The sequence below is a fragment of the Oryctolagus cuniculus genome, chromosome 4, assembly GCF_964237555.1.
Source record: "Oryctolagus cuniculus chromosome 4, mOryCun1.1, whole genome shotgun sequence".
NCBI lineage: Eukaryota > Metazoa > Chordata > Mammalia > Lagomorpha > Leporidae > Oryctolagus > Oryctolagus cuniculus.
This window is the reverse complement of record NC_091435.1, coordinates 173934872-173948741: the sequence shown is the minus strand read 5'-3', so window position 1 is coordinate 173948741 and position 13870 is coordinate 173934872. Positions and strand designations below refer to the sequence as shown.

Genomic DNA, 13870 nt, shown 5'->3' with positions numbered 1-13870 from the left:
TGAGATGCCCCACCCACCAGCCCCGTTCCAGGTGATCCTGCTCCAGGTGCTCCATCCCGTCCCACACAGGACGTCCAGGCAGCTCGGGGCGCCAGCGCGGACTCCAGCAGCCCTGCCGGCCAACGGCCAGTCTCGCCTCCACCAGACGGAGTAATTCTGCCTATGGAAAGTCATATCCCTCTGCCACATTTCCAGAAGACTAGAGTCCCAGCCAACATTCCCTTCCTCGATTATGGGGGAAACCACGCGGGTCTTGGGCAAAACCAGGGAACTCCCATGTTCTTCTGGACACTTCTGGGGGCAAAGAGGGCGCCAAATGTCCAGGAGGCCTTGGTACACAACACTGGTGCTGTGTTTGCCACCTTAACCAAGACAGCAAGAGTGGGGCTGCGGGGGCCGCCCACACGTCCCAGGCGAGACGAGGGGAGGCCTTGCTAGGACCGGGGACAGAGGAAAGCACCCAGCCGGCTTCCTCAGCAAACCCCTCGAACTTGACCTTGAAGTGCTTCCCTGACATGGCCGGACGGAGGCCTTGCAGCTGACTGCAAACACACACACACACGCACACATACACACATGTGTGTACACACACATACACACATGTGTGTACACACACATGCACACATGTGTGCACGCACACACATATACACCCGCACACACATACACATATGCACACATGTGCACACACATACACACACGTACACTCACACACGCAGCAGTGCATACACACACATGCACTCGCACACACACGTGCACGTACACACCTGCACACACGTACACATACACATACGCACACACGTGCACACATACACACACGCACACACACGTGTGTGCACGCACACATGTATACACCCGCACGCACATATACACATACACACATACATGTGCACACGTGCACACACGTGTGCACGCACACATGTGTACGCCCGCACACACACGTACATACACATGTGCACACACATACACACGCACACTCACACACACATAAACTCACACACAGCAGTGCACACACACGCAGCAGTGCATAACCTTTGGGCTCTGGTCTCCCTCTTACAGTGCCTCTCCCATCTCACAGGTAAGAGACGCTGACGTCAGGGCCCTGGGGTGCGATGAGGATGGGGCGGGGGGCTGGGGGCACGGACGAAGGGACTGGGACCTAAAGCTACCTGTGGCGGGCGGCTCCTCTCTGCGGCCCTGGCTCTCTGGTGCCCGCCGTCCCTCGGGCTGGCCTCCCAGCTTCCCATCTCAGCACTGCTGCCCCAAACAAGCAGCGCCCAGGGCCTCCACCCAGTGCACACGCACCCATCCTTCACCGAGAAATCAAAACCACGCCGCCGGGTCCCTCGACAGGCTAGGCCCCTGCGGCAAGCCTAGCGTCCGCGTCCTTTGTCCCCGTCTGTTCACCCCGGCCGCAGCTGCGTGTTCCACGTCTGTCTCCCCTGGGGACCAGCTGCCACTCAGCCGACACCGAAAGATGGCAGCGGCTCTGAGACGGGGGTGACCTCTCAGACGGGGAGCCCACGCCGAGCCTCGGCTTTGGGATTGTGCTGGTTCAACCCCCACCCCAACGGCAAAGCTGTGGCCCCGACCACAGCACCTGCCCCTCGGCCAGGAGAAAGGCTAAGCCTCCCGGGAGGAGCCGCCTGCTTTGTAAAAGCTCTGACGGTCCCTGGAACTCTGCCCTCCACTTCCGGTTCCTGGAGCTGCTTCTGCAGCTGGAAGCCCCCGTGCTGCGACCTCCCAGCCCACAAAGGCAAGCCCGAGTCTGCCACACGCAGGGGCACGTGACCACGCACACACATACCCCAGGTGCATGCCTGTAAACACAAACACACGGGCCAGCTAAATCACCGCAGGGCAGGCCGTGGTGTAGGTAGTGGCTAGGGTGGTGCTCAGAGCAGCTTCGTCCCACGTCAGAGAGCCTGGGCTTGCGTACTGGCGCTGCTCCACTTCCAGCGTCCTGCCGATGCACACCCTGAGGCTCCGGCCACCCACGGGGAGACCTGCATTGAGCTCCTGGGTCCTGGCTTCAGCCGGTCCTGGTTGTTGCCGGCATCTGGGGAGTGAAACAGCAGATGGAACATTCTCTCTCTCTCTCTGTCTTTATTTATTAGATTTATTCTAACTTATTTAGTTGAAAGAGTGAAAGGGAGGGAGGTAGGGAGAGAGAGACAGAGACAGAGAGAGAGAGAGAGAGAATGTTCCACCTGCTGTTTCACTCCCCAAATGGCCACAACAGCCAGATCTAGGGGAGGCCTAAACCAAGAGCCAGAAGCCCCACCCTGGTCTCCCTCGTGGGAGGCAGGGGCACAAATGCCGGGCCACCTCCCACTGCTTTCCCAGCCTGAAAAGCTGCACTGAAGTGGAGCTGCTGGGACTCGAACTCGCACTCTGACGTGGGATGCTCGTGTCACAAGAGGTGATTTAACCTGATGGTCCCTCCATCTCTGAAATAAAACATGAAAAATAATCAAGAAAGTCTCACATGAAGAGAAACAGCACCAGCGAAGCAACCAGGAGATAAAAGTTCAACCCCAGCTTGAGGAGGTTCCAGGAGGAAAACTGACTTTTCCTCCCAGCACTCAGCACCTCATTTGTAAAACAAAAACAACCTCAGGGACTGTTCTGCGGGCCCAGGGCAGCGCCCAGGCGGGGTCTGCAGCCAGGACACTGCTCCGGTTTGGGGCTCGGTGCCTCACTGTGTGCACTGGACAAGGAGGCGCGAGCCGCGAGGCGTCCTGCTGGTGGGACAGGACAAGCCCCGTGAACGTCCCTCTCTGCAGGTGATCAGCAATGCCGACGCCAGCCCTGCCAAGTGGCTCTGACACTCCCCCCGCGGAGGGGCAGGGTGGGAGGCTCCCTGCCCTGGGAGGCGGGTGGACCTGTGGCTTCCAAGGCTGGGTCACAGAGAGCAACAGTTTCCTCCTCGCTCTCCGGGGGCATTTTCTGTGACTCTCAGTCTCTCAGTAGAAAGCCAGGCTCTCCATGGAGAGAGACTGACGGCCCAGCGGCCTGTTGATGTGTGAGCGAGCCGCCATGGTGGCCCCCGCTGACAGAGCCGACCTGGAGTAGCCGTGAGCTCTGACCACGCCCCCACACGGCCGACTCATAAAGGGATCACAAGTTCTGTTCCCATCTCCATGCCCTTGCTGATTTCTATTCCTGCTCTGTGGCCAGAAACACCAGAGATGACACTGACCACCTTAAACCGAACCTGTCGCGGGGGCGAACTGGGGACCGGTCTATGTGCACCTGCTGCCGCAGGGTGGAAATTTCTGTACGTGGCTGTTAGTTCACGTCTGGACCTCGGACTGCGAAACCATGTGGTCCGGCCCTGCCAAGGCCACGGCAGGCGGGACTCGAAATTCGGTGACGCTACAGAGGCTTGGTTTCTAAGCTGTCATTCTGTACGGCCATGAGTGATGTAGCCATCCAAATGGCCCTTGCAGAAGCAAGGTCCCCGGCCCTGGGGGTGGTCCAAGTCCGTGCTTCCTCACTGCTGTGCCGCTCATTATCCAGGGAGGGTGCGGCATCCCCTGCTGTCACTGCCCCCTTTCAGATCATCAACATCACAGCCTGGGTGCCCCATGCTGGCTGCTCGTTAGTTACAGCATCCTCCCGTCCGACCTCCCATCATCACCCGGGTGACGTCTGGCTGGATCTCTGGAGACGATTTCCGTCCTAACGCCCACTTTGTCTGACGTAAGTACTGTCCCTCCACTTTGATTTATTTATGGGTTGATATCTACACGGAATATCACCTTCCCTCCCTACATCGCCCTTAGATCTATAATGAGCTTCCTGTAGACCGCACACGGGTGGATCTTGGTCTTCTGTTTGTTTTTATTTTCCCTGTTTGCTTTGGTTTTGCACTTCATTCGGTCACTGTGCACCTTTTCATGCGGAAGCTTAGGTTTAAAGTGAGTGTGGCTGGGGAAGGCTGTGTGGGCGCCATCTCGACTGCGCCCACCTGCCTTGTCCCTCTTCTGTCCCGTTCCCCCGTGCTGTCCTCTCGCGTCGAAGGATGCGTTTGCTGCGTGGGGAACGTCTGGCTGCCAGGGTTTCTCCTGTGTATAACCCCTCCCTCCCTCCTGACCCGAGAGGCCTCTGCTGAAAACGCACCTCAGTAGTCGTCAGGCAAATGCAAAGCAAAACCCCAGGGAGCTGCCCCTGCGAACCTGCGGGGGAGTTTTTATCAACAGGAGAAGAGACAACACATTGGCCTGCGCGTGGGAGAAAGGTGCCCTCGCGCACTGTGCATCAGACGTGAATGCTACAGCCACCCTGGCAAAGCACGCATGGAGGTGCCTCAAAAACTAGACATGGCGCCAGCATCCCACATGGGCACCGGTTCGAGTCCCGGCTGCTCCACTTCCCATCCAGCTCCCTGCTAACACAGCTGGGAAAACAGCAGAGGACGGCCCAAGTGCTTGGACCCCTGGTGGGAGACCTGGAAGAAGCTCCTGGCTCCTGGCTCCGTCCTGGCCCTGGTTATTGCTTCTATTTGGAGAGTGAACAGGCAGATGGGAGATCTCTCTCTCTCCTTCTCTCTTACTGTACTGTGCCTTTCAAATAAATAAGTGTCTTTTAAACAACAACAACAACAACAACAACCACCTAAACACAGAACTACCATAAGACCCAGCAATCCACCTTCTGGGGATACGCCAGAGGAAAGGAAGCTAGCCCCTCCCACGGCTGTCTGAACACCTATGACACAGCGGCCGAGCTACGGAAACAGCCTACACGGTCTGCCCGCAGGGGAGGGGACAGAAATCGCCGCATGCGCGGCACACGATGGAGCACCCTCCACCCCAGACTTTGAACGGGGGAACCTGCACGTCCCACCACGGGGCTGAACCTGGGAGGCATCACGCTGAGGGAACCAGGCCAGACACAGGACGAGAAACTCCGCGTGACCTCGCTTACACATGGAACCCAAGAAAACTAAAGACGCAGAGGCAGGGAGTAGACCCCTGGTGCTTACCAGGGTGGGGGGAGGGAAAGACCTGGTCGGGGAGGTCAAAGCCACAAAGTAGCAGCTGCGCGAGAATAAACCTGGGGCCCTGGTGAACGCAGGAGGATACACCTGGGGCCCTGGTGAACGCACGAGGATACACCTGGGGCCCTGGTGAACACACGAGGATACACCTGGGGCCCTGGTGAACACACGAGGATACACCTGGGGCCCTGGTGAACACACGAGGATACACCTGGGGCCCTGGTGAACGCAGGAGGATACACCTGGGGCCCTGGTGAACGCACGAGGATACACCTGGGGCCCTGGTGAACGCACGAGGATACACCTGGGGCCCTGGTGAACGCACGAGGATACACCTGGGGCCCTGGTGAACGCACGAGGATACACCTGGGGCCCTGGTGAACACACGAAAATACACCTGGGGCCCTGGTGAACCCACGAGGATACACCTGGGGCCCTGGTGAACGCACGAGGATACACCTGGGGCCCTGGTGAACGCACGAGGATACACCTGGGGCCCTGGTGAACGCAGGAGGATACACCTGGGGCCCTGGTGAACGCAGGAGGGTAAACCTGGGGCCCTGGTGAACGCACGAGGATACCCCTGGGGCCCTGGTGAACCCACGAGGATACACCTGGGGCCCTGGTGAACGCACGAGGATACACCTGGGGCCCTGGTGAACCCACGAGGATACACCTGGGGCCTGGTGAACGCAGGAGGATACACCTGGGGCCCTGGTGAACGCACGAGGATACACCTGGGGCCCTGGTGAACCCACGAGGATACACCTGGGGCCTGGTGAACACACGAGGATACACCTGGGGCCCTGGTGAACGCACGAGGATACACCTGGGGCCCTGGTGAACGCAGGAGGGTAAACCTGGGGCCCTGGTGAACGCACGAGGATACACCTGGGGCCCTGGTGAATGCAGGAGGATACACCTGGGGCCCTGGTGAACACAGGAGGATACACCTGGGGCCCTGGTGAACGCACGAGGATACACCTGGGGCCCTGGTGAACCCACAAGGATACACCTGGGGCCTGGTGAACACACGAGGATACACCTGGGGCCCTGGTGAACGCACGAGGATACCCCTGGGGCCCTGGTGAACCCACGAGGATACACCTGGGGCCCTGGTGAACGCACGAGGATACACCTGGGGCCCTGGTGAACCCACAAGGATACACCTGGGGCCTGGTGAACACACGAGGATACACCTGGGGCCCTGGTGAACGCACGAGGATACACCTGGGGCCCTGGTGAACGCACGAGGATACACCTGGGGCCCTGGTGAACGCACGAGGATACACCTGGGGCCCTGGTGAACGCACGAGGATACACCTGGGGCCCTGGTGAACGCACGAGGATACACCTGGGGCCCTGGTGAACGCAGGAGGATACACCTGGGGCCCTGGTGAACGCAGGAGGGTAAACCTGGGGCCCTGGTGAACGCACGAGGATACCCCTGGGGCCCTGGTGAACCCACGAGGATACACCTGGGGCCCTGGTGAACGCACGAGGATACACCTGGGGCCCTGGTGAACCCACGAGGATACACCTGGGGCCCTGGTGAACCCACGAGGATACACCTGGGGCCCTGGTGAACGCACGAGGATACACCTGGGGCCCTGGTGAACGCAGGAGGGTAAACCTGGGGCCCTGGTGAACGCACGAGGATACACCTGAGGCCCTGGTGAACCCACGAGGATACACCTGGGGCCCTGGTGAACACACGAGGATACACCTGGGGCCCTGGTGAACGCACGAGGATACACCTGGGGCCCTGGTGAACACACGAGAATACACCTGGGGCCCTGGTGAACACACGAGGATACACCTGGGGCCCTGGTGAACGCAGGAGGGTAAACCTGGGGCCCTGGTGAACGCACGAGGATACACCTGGGGCCCTGGTGAACGCAGGAGGATACACCTGGGGCCCTGGTGAACACACGAGAATAAACCTGGGGCCCTGGTGAACGCACGAGGATACACCTGGGGCCCTGGTGAACGCAGGAGGATACACCTGGGGCCCTAGTGAACGCAGGAGGACGGAGGTTAAGCTGCCTCGCACGCTGGAAAGTGCCAGTGCGGTAGCTCTCAAGTGCTCTCACCACCGACAAACAGGTTCCATGCGGGGAGACAGGTTAATCCGCTCGACTATGATCATCACTGCACCACCTGATGTACGTCTAAACACGTGGCACACAGCAAATACCTACAATGAAATAATCACGCACGACATCAATGGCTGCTGCTACTCTGTCACTAACTAATGGTTATCAGAATTCTTCCCTGACCCAGGCAACGCCATGAACGCAAATGGGCCACCCGCTCCAAACCCTGGCAAGGCTTTGTCTCAGGAGACTTCCTGCAGGCAGGGATGCGCTGTGTCGGGTGAAATACGAGCGCCAGCGGTCGCCAGACCCCCGAGCCCCGGGAGCTGAGCCCGACACCCGGAGCCCCCACGCTCCACACCTGGACAAGCGTCTGACCCGCTGGCTTCCTACGGAGCTGGGAAGCGACTCAGAGCAGGAGGGGCAGAGGGGAGAGGAAGACGACGCAGCGCTCCCAGGAGCAGGCACAGCGACTTCTCCTCCGTCCGCGGAGGGCAGCTTCCCCACGAGGCCGGCACAGCTCCTGATGGCGGCTCAGGAAGCCACCCCCGCCATGCCGCCTGGGCCTCCGGGAGCTGCCTGCCTGCTTTCAGCCACACACGTCTAAGTGCTCTGGGCAGACACAAGCCAGGCGGCCTGGGCCATGCAAACCCGGCGGGAAGGAGTCTCTGCCCGCCACTCCAGCCTGCACCAGCCAGAGCCCAACGCCAGCAGACCCAAGACGCCATCGCCGCCTCCTGCACCCTGGTCAAGGGAACCTTTCTCCTGGGAGAAGACCGTCTCCTGCCTCAGGCTCCGGAGAGGTGAGCAATGGCTCCTTCCTCACCCTGCCTTCCCCAGGGTGCCCCGGGAACACGGCTGCCTTGGAAACTCCGTTCTCTAGTTTTTCACCAAATCGTTATTCTTTTTTTACAGCAAGGCTGGCAAACTCCTGAGAGGAGCCGGGGGCAGGGGGAGTTTCCAGCTTGCGAGCTACACTGCCCCGTCGGCCGCTGTGGAGGAGGAGCAGCCGTAGATACACGGGGGATGTGTCTGGATGCGTGCCAGTAAAACTTTATTTGCAAATACAAGCAACAGCCGCATTTGTCCCGCTCTAGAATAGTTCTCTATTGGTTTCTTCATTCCCATCTGACCAGAAAAAAAAAAATAATAAATCCACTCCAGTTGTATTTCCCTCTGGGCCAGCTGGCTGGGCGCCTCTCCCAGCAGGTGGCCTGCGGGTCATGGGAGCCCTGGGGGCAGGTGGTGGGGGCTGGCAGCTCAGTGGCCGCTCCTGACAGCAGGTGGCTTCCTAGAGGAAGTCGTCCAGGCGCTGAGGCCTGGGCGGGGAGCACAGTTCTTGGCCCACATCCGCATTAGAAAATCTTCCATTCTGATCTTACAGCTGTCATGCTCAAAAGAGGGTCAGTTTCTTGAACCTGGCAATATTGCTTCAAAAAAAAAAAAATATTGACATAGATTAGACGTTGTTTATAGGGTCGCCGTGGCAACCAAGTCCTATGCTGAAGTCTAAGAGAGGCAAAACCACTGGACTGGGTGGGAGCGGACGATGCTCAGATCCCACCAGGGGGACTGGAGGCTGTTCTTAAACTACAGCGAGCAGGATTCTTTCCAATGCACAGGACTGCACAGAGGGCCTCTGCCCCAAGCTGTGGTCAGGACCGGACGACAGGAGCAACACTGCTGGACTGGGGTTCCTCCCACAGTCCACATAAGCTCCCTGATTCCCGGCCACGGAGTGGAGGTGTGCAGGCCCCTGCTCCTAGCACAGACTCCAAGAACAGTAGACAAGAGCCAGGATCTGTGTTGGAGTGTTAACAGGCTCTCCCTCCAGAATCCTGACTGCCCTTGGAGTGGCCTGCCCTTGGAGTGGCCTGCCCTTGGAGTGGCCTGTCCTTGGAGTGCCTGCCCTTGGTGTGGCCTGCCCTTGGTGTGCCTGCCCTTGGAGTGCCTGTCCTTGGAGTGCCTGTCCTTGGAGTGCCTGCCCTTGGAATGGCCTGTCCTTGGAGTGCCTGCCCTTGGAATGGCCTGTCCTTGGAGTGGCCTGTCCTTGGTGTGGCCTGCCCTTGGAGTGGCCTGTCCTTGGAGTGCCTGCCCTTGGTGTGGCCTGTCCTTGGTGTGGCCTGTCCTTGGAGTGGCCTGTCCTTGTGTGGCCTGCCCTTGGAGTGGCCTGTCCTTGGTGTGGCCTGTCCTTGGAGTGGCCTGTCCTTGGTGTGACCTGCCCTTGGTGTGGCCTGTCCTTGGTGTGGCCTGTCCTTGTGTGGCCTGTCGCGTGCGCTTCACTCAACTGTGTGCTCAAGAGAAGGGACGCAAAGGCTCACCGGCTCCACCTAAACCACATCACACGGACTCCGCGCTTTCTAGAGAGTGACTGGTCCCCCCAGAATTAGCCTGGTCCCCCCAGAATTAACCCAGCACTTTGTACAACTAACGTGGAGGAGCCCTTTCCAGCTCAGGGTCCGTGCCAACTCTCCTTTCCGACCTTGAAAGCATGGAGGGAACACGCGCCTGTGCGCGCCTGCTAAACAAGACAAACATGGCGACAATTCTCTTCCACGCTACTGTGGGAGAACTGGAAGTCACAAATGCCTCTGTTGCTGCGAGTCCTTGGTTTACTCCACGCCCTGCAGAACTGCGCCCTCTGCCCAACGGGAGCCTTTATCAGGTCCCGCTGAGTCCCTGTCAGAGCTGACAAGCGTGGGTGAAGCCTGGTGCACCTGCCACGCCGGCCCAGCGCCCTGCCCGAGCCTGACCCTCGAAAGCCCGTCACATCCCCACAAGCTCTCTCCTAGGGACCTCCTGCCTCCCAGGGCTGGAAATTCTCTTTGATTCTCAGCCCAGAATCTTCTGTGCTCTATTTCATTAAAAAAGAAAAAAAAATGCTGCCAATCACGAGGCGGCAGGAAGCAGAATGCCATGGCTCGGATGTGTGTCCCCCAGGATTCCTGCGCTGGAAGTTTGCTCTGTTTGGCGGGGTTGAGAGGCGGGGCCAGGGCGAGGTGATTGGGCCGTGGGGGCGTCGCCCTTGGAAGGAACTGGTGCAGGCCTGTGGGACCCTGGCTGGTGCTCATCAGAGCTGTTACAAATGAGCTGGCCTGACGCTCCCTGGTCTCTGGCTTCCTGTCCTGCCACGTGCTTCCTCCCTGCTGCACCTGCTCTCGCCACAATGTCATCTTTGATGTGATGGGAGGGGGTCCTCACCAGAGCCAGTGCCATGCTGTCCACATGGTCAGCCTAGCGAGCCAATGAAAACCTCTTCTCTGTATGCGTCACTCAGCCTCGAGTATCTTCTCACAGCAGCGACACACGGGCTAGCACAGAGCCAACAAGGTCAAACACAGAGGCTGATGCTGCCAGAGCAAAGGGGAAACCATGCAAGCCACGTTTCTAAAGACCTGAAGCCAGACCGGGCAGGCAGCTGGGGTGAGAAGGGCATCTCCACACCAGATAGGGCCCCAACAAGACTTCTCCCCCCTGCAAAATACCCTTAGGCCAAATACCACAGACACACCCCCGATCAGGCCCGGGCTGAACCGCAGACAGCAAATCACACCGGAGTTCCTACAGCGTCTCGGGAGAGAAGCGGGCGTGGCCGGAGACCCGTCCCTCACCTGCGCACACGCGCACCCCGTATCCTTTAAGACAAGCTTCAGTGAGCAGACCAACACGAAAGGAAATCCTGAGATCCAGGGACGCGGCCACAGCCCTCCCGGCCAGCGAGAAGGCAGGACCACCTGTGTTTCTCTCGCATACTGAACACGTGGTGGTTTTCGCTTGTGCCCTGCCACAGCGCCCTCTGGCAGAGTGCTTACTGCGAAGCGGAGACCACAACAGTGGACTTGACCTGGGGGAACAGCGAGAGAGCGCGGAAGCCCCTCCTCGGCCAGGCCCCTGAATCCAGGGCATGACCTGCAAGGCCGGGCTGGGTCCGCAGTCCTCTTCTCTCCCAGCCCCCCTCCCATTCCCCTAAAGAGATGCGTGGACGTAATCATGGCACACACACTCGGAGCGCTAGACAGCAGGGCTTCAAGCCAGCTGTCAGCATTACCTAACGTCCAGGGTGTGAACTGGTGGGTTCCGCAGGTGTGGGGCTACAGCCACACACACAGCAACCGAGGGTCTGGGCGGGGGGGACAGACAGTGACTACCACTGGTGCAGGGGAGACCAAGGGCTGTGGCTGCCGCATAGTTAAAGATGAATTCCGGGGGCCAGCGCCGTGGTCCAGTGGGTTGAGCCTCGTCTTGCAATGCCAGGATCCCATACTAGAGTGCTGGTTTGGTCCTGGCTGCTCCACTGTGCCCCGGCAGGCAGCAGAAGACGGCCCGGGTGCCCGGGCTCCTGCCAGCCACGTGGGAGACTCGGATGGAGGTCCAGGCTCCTGGCTTCTGCCTGCTGCAGCCCTGGCTGTTGTGGCCATTTGGGGAGTGAACCAGCGGATGGGAGAGCTCCGTCTCCCTCGTTCTGCTTTGTAAGTGAATCTTCCTTGAAGGAGGAGTGAAACAGCTTCCCAGCAAAGCCGGTGTCTTTTCCTCCATAGCCATGCTGGCTCCACGCGCTCTGGGTGCAGCACGGAGTATCCCCCTGTGACACCTGTGCGGGGAAAGCCACGGCCAGGCCTACCCAGCCTCTGCCCAGGCGGAACCTCAGCAGTACTGCAGTGGAAACCTCCTCTCATCACAGCACCGTGTGGGGCCTGCCAGCGAGGACGCTGCGGCGCTAGGTCCAGCCTCTGCACAGGACCCAGTCTTGTGCCCCTCCTTCTGGAAGGTTCCCTGCACGGAGATGCACAAGGGAACCTCGACAAGTGTGTGGGGAGCCAGGCTTCAAGGAGACTTGTACTCTGGTGCCAAGAATGAAACCTACGAAATCCACCACAGGCTTTTCATAATATGTGTCTTCCACGATGCTCTTTGAAGCCCCTGCATACACACTGAGCATCCACTACTGGCCAGGTGCTGTGCTAGGTGTTGGCGGTCATTGGCAGGTGACAGAATCAGATCCCTGCCTTCACTGGGCTTGCATTCTAGAGAGGGAGACACAGAAGCCACCGGACAAGACAGCAAACTATGACAGGCGCTATGACGGAACCAAAGGGACAGCGGAGGCGGGAGGACAGCGCAGCTGGGAGACGGTGCTCCGAGGAGGGAAGATTCGGGCCACAGATCTAAGAAACAAAGAATGGGCCGTGCGGGACGCATGGACAGAGCTTCCCGAAGCGGAATCAGCGCATGCAAGGAACCTGCGGCAGGAAAGGGCTCTGGGAGTCTGAGCGTGGCTGGAATGCACCGTGTGGTGCTTGGATCCCAGTGTGCAGGGTCTCCCGGGCCTTAGCAGCAGTCTGGGTTTTATCCTGAGGGCACGGGAAGCTATGGGGAGGTACAGAGGTTAATGCATGGACGTGACCTGTTCTAGTGACAACGATGGTGGCCTCACCCGGGGGGGTGGGTGGCAGAAGTCAGAGCAAGAGGATCGATTCAGGTATAGCTGGGTTTGTGGGGGTACAGCTGGCTCCTGCGTTCTGGTTGCAGGGTCAACCCCACAGCACTGCCCTCTGGGACTGACACAGGGACACATCTCACCTGCCAGAGCAGGGGGCGCCCCAGACGACGCACCATTGCCGTCTCCCCAGGGGCAGCCCTCGGGCAGCTGGGACTCTGCACACCCGTGGAGGAACAGAGCCAGGGCCAGAGGGGCCTGCTGCCTCCCGTGGGCCACCTCACTGTCTCCTCACAGCACCATGAAGCTGGCTGCCTCCTCACCTCTGGGCACGTCCTGTATTATGTCCTATTCCCACACCACGCAGAGCAGGCATGGCAGACAACAGCACCCTCGCGACAGGTGCACAAAAAGGCCCAAGAGGCATGACGTGATAGGGTGTAACTACTTAGTTAAGAATTTAGGAAAGGGGTTGACACTGTGGTGTAGCAGGTAGAGCCTCCATCTGCACTGCTGGCTTCCTATATGGGCACTGGTTCAAGTCCCAGCTGCTCCACTTCAGATCCTGCTCTCTGCTATGGCCTAGGAAAGTGGTAGAAGATGGCCCAAGTGCTTGGGCCCCTGCACCCATGTGGGAGACCTAGAAGAAGTTCCTGGTTTCAGAATGGCTCAGCTCCGGCTATTGCGGCCATTTGGGGAGTGAACCAGCAAATGGAAGACCCCCCAGCCCCTCTGCCTCTGCCTCTCTGTAACCCTGCCTTTCAAATAAATACAAAAATCTTTAAAAAAAAAATTAGGTAAACTGGAACTCTTCCATCCTTGCAAACTGGCACTGTCTCTTTAACTGTCGACTGGATGGGAGGCACCTGTCACATCGGGGACCAGGCACAGGCTCAGACCCCGTCTTGGGCTGTCTGATTTGGGCACCACCTCCTTCCTGATAGAAAGAGGCTGAGTGTGGACAGAGCTCTCCACCACTTACCGCACTGGCACGTGCCACTCCCGACTGGTCTCAGAGGGAGGCTCCAGTGCACGTTCTCAGTCTTTTTCTCCCGTGTTTTGCAATTCTTTGGCCCACACTGGAGCATGAATGTGCATTTACTCCCTCGCTGCTAACTAAACTCTGTTCCTATCCACGCACGACACCACTTAGTGTCTTTAGCTCTGTGGGAGATGAGAGCCTGTACAGGAAGTGACCATCTCACTGCCCCCAACAAGTGGACCAGCACTTCCTGCTCTGGGCCAGGACCGAGACGCCTGGGGCAGAAAGCGGCCCCGGGTTCTGCTGTGGCAGTAACACATCAGCAGGAATCCAGCAGCGTCTACCGACCCGCC

At 59.2% G+C, this 13870-nt stretch overlaps 1 protein-coding gene across 1 annotated transcript in view; it reads right to left on the bottom strand.

Moving 5' to 3' along the window:
• Positions 1–13870, bottom strand: part of ITGA9 (integrin subunit alpha 9) — a 305530-nt gene that overhangs the window by 117038 nt on the left and 174622 nt on the right. The window lies entirely within an intron of this gene.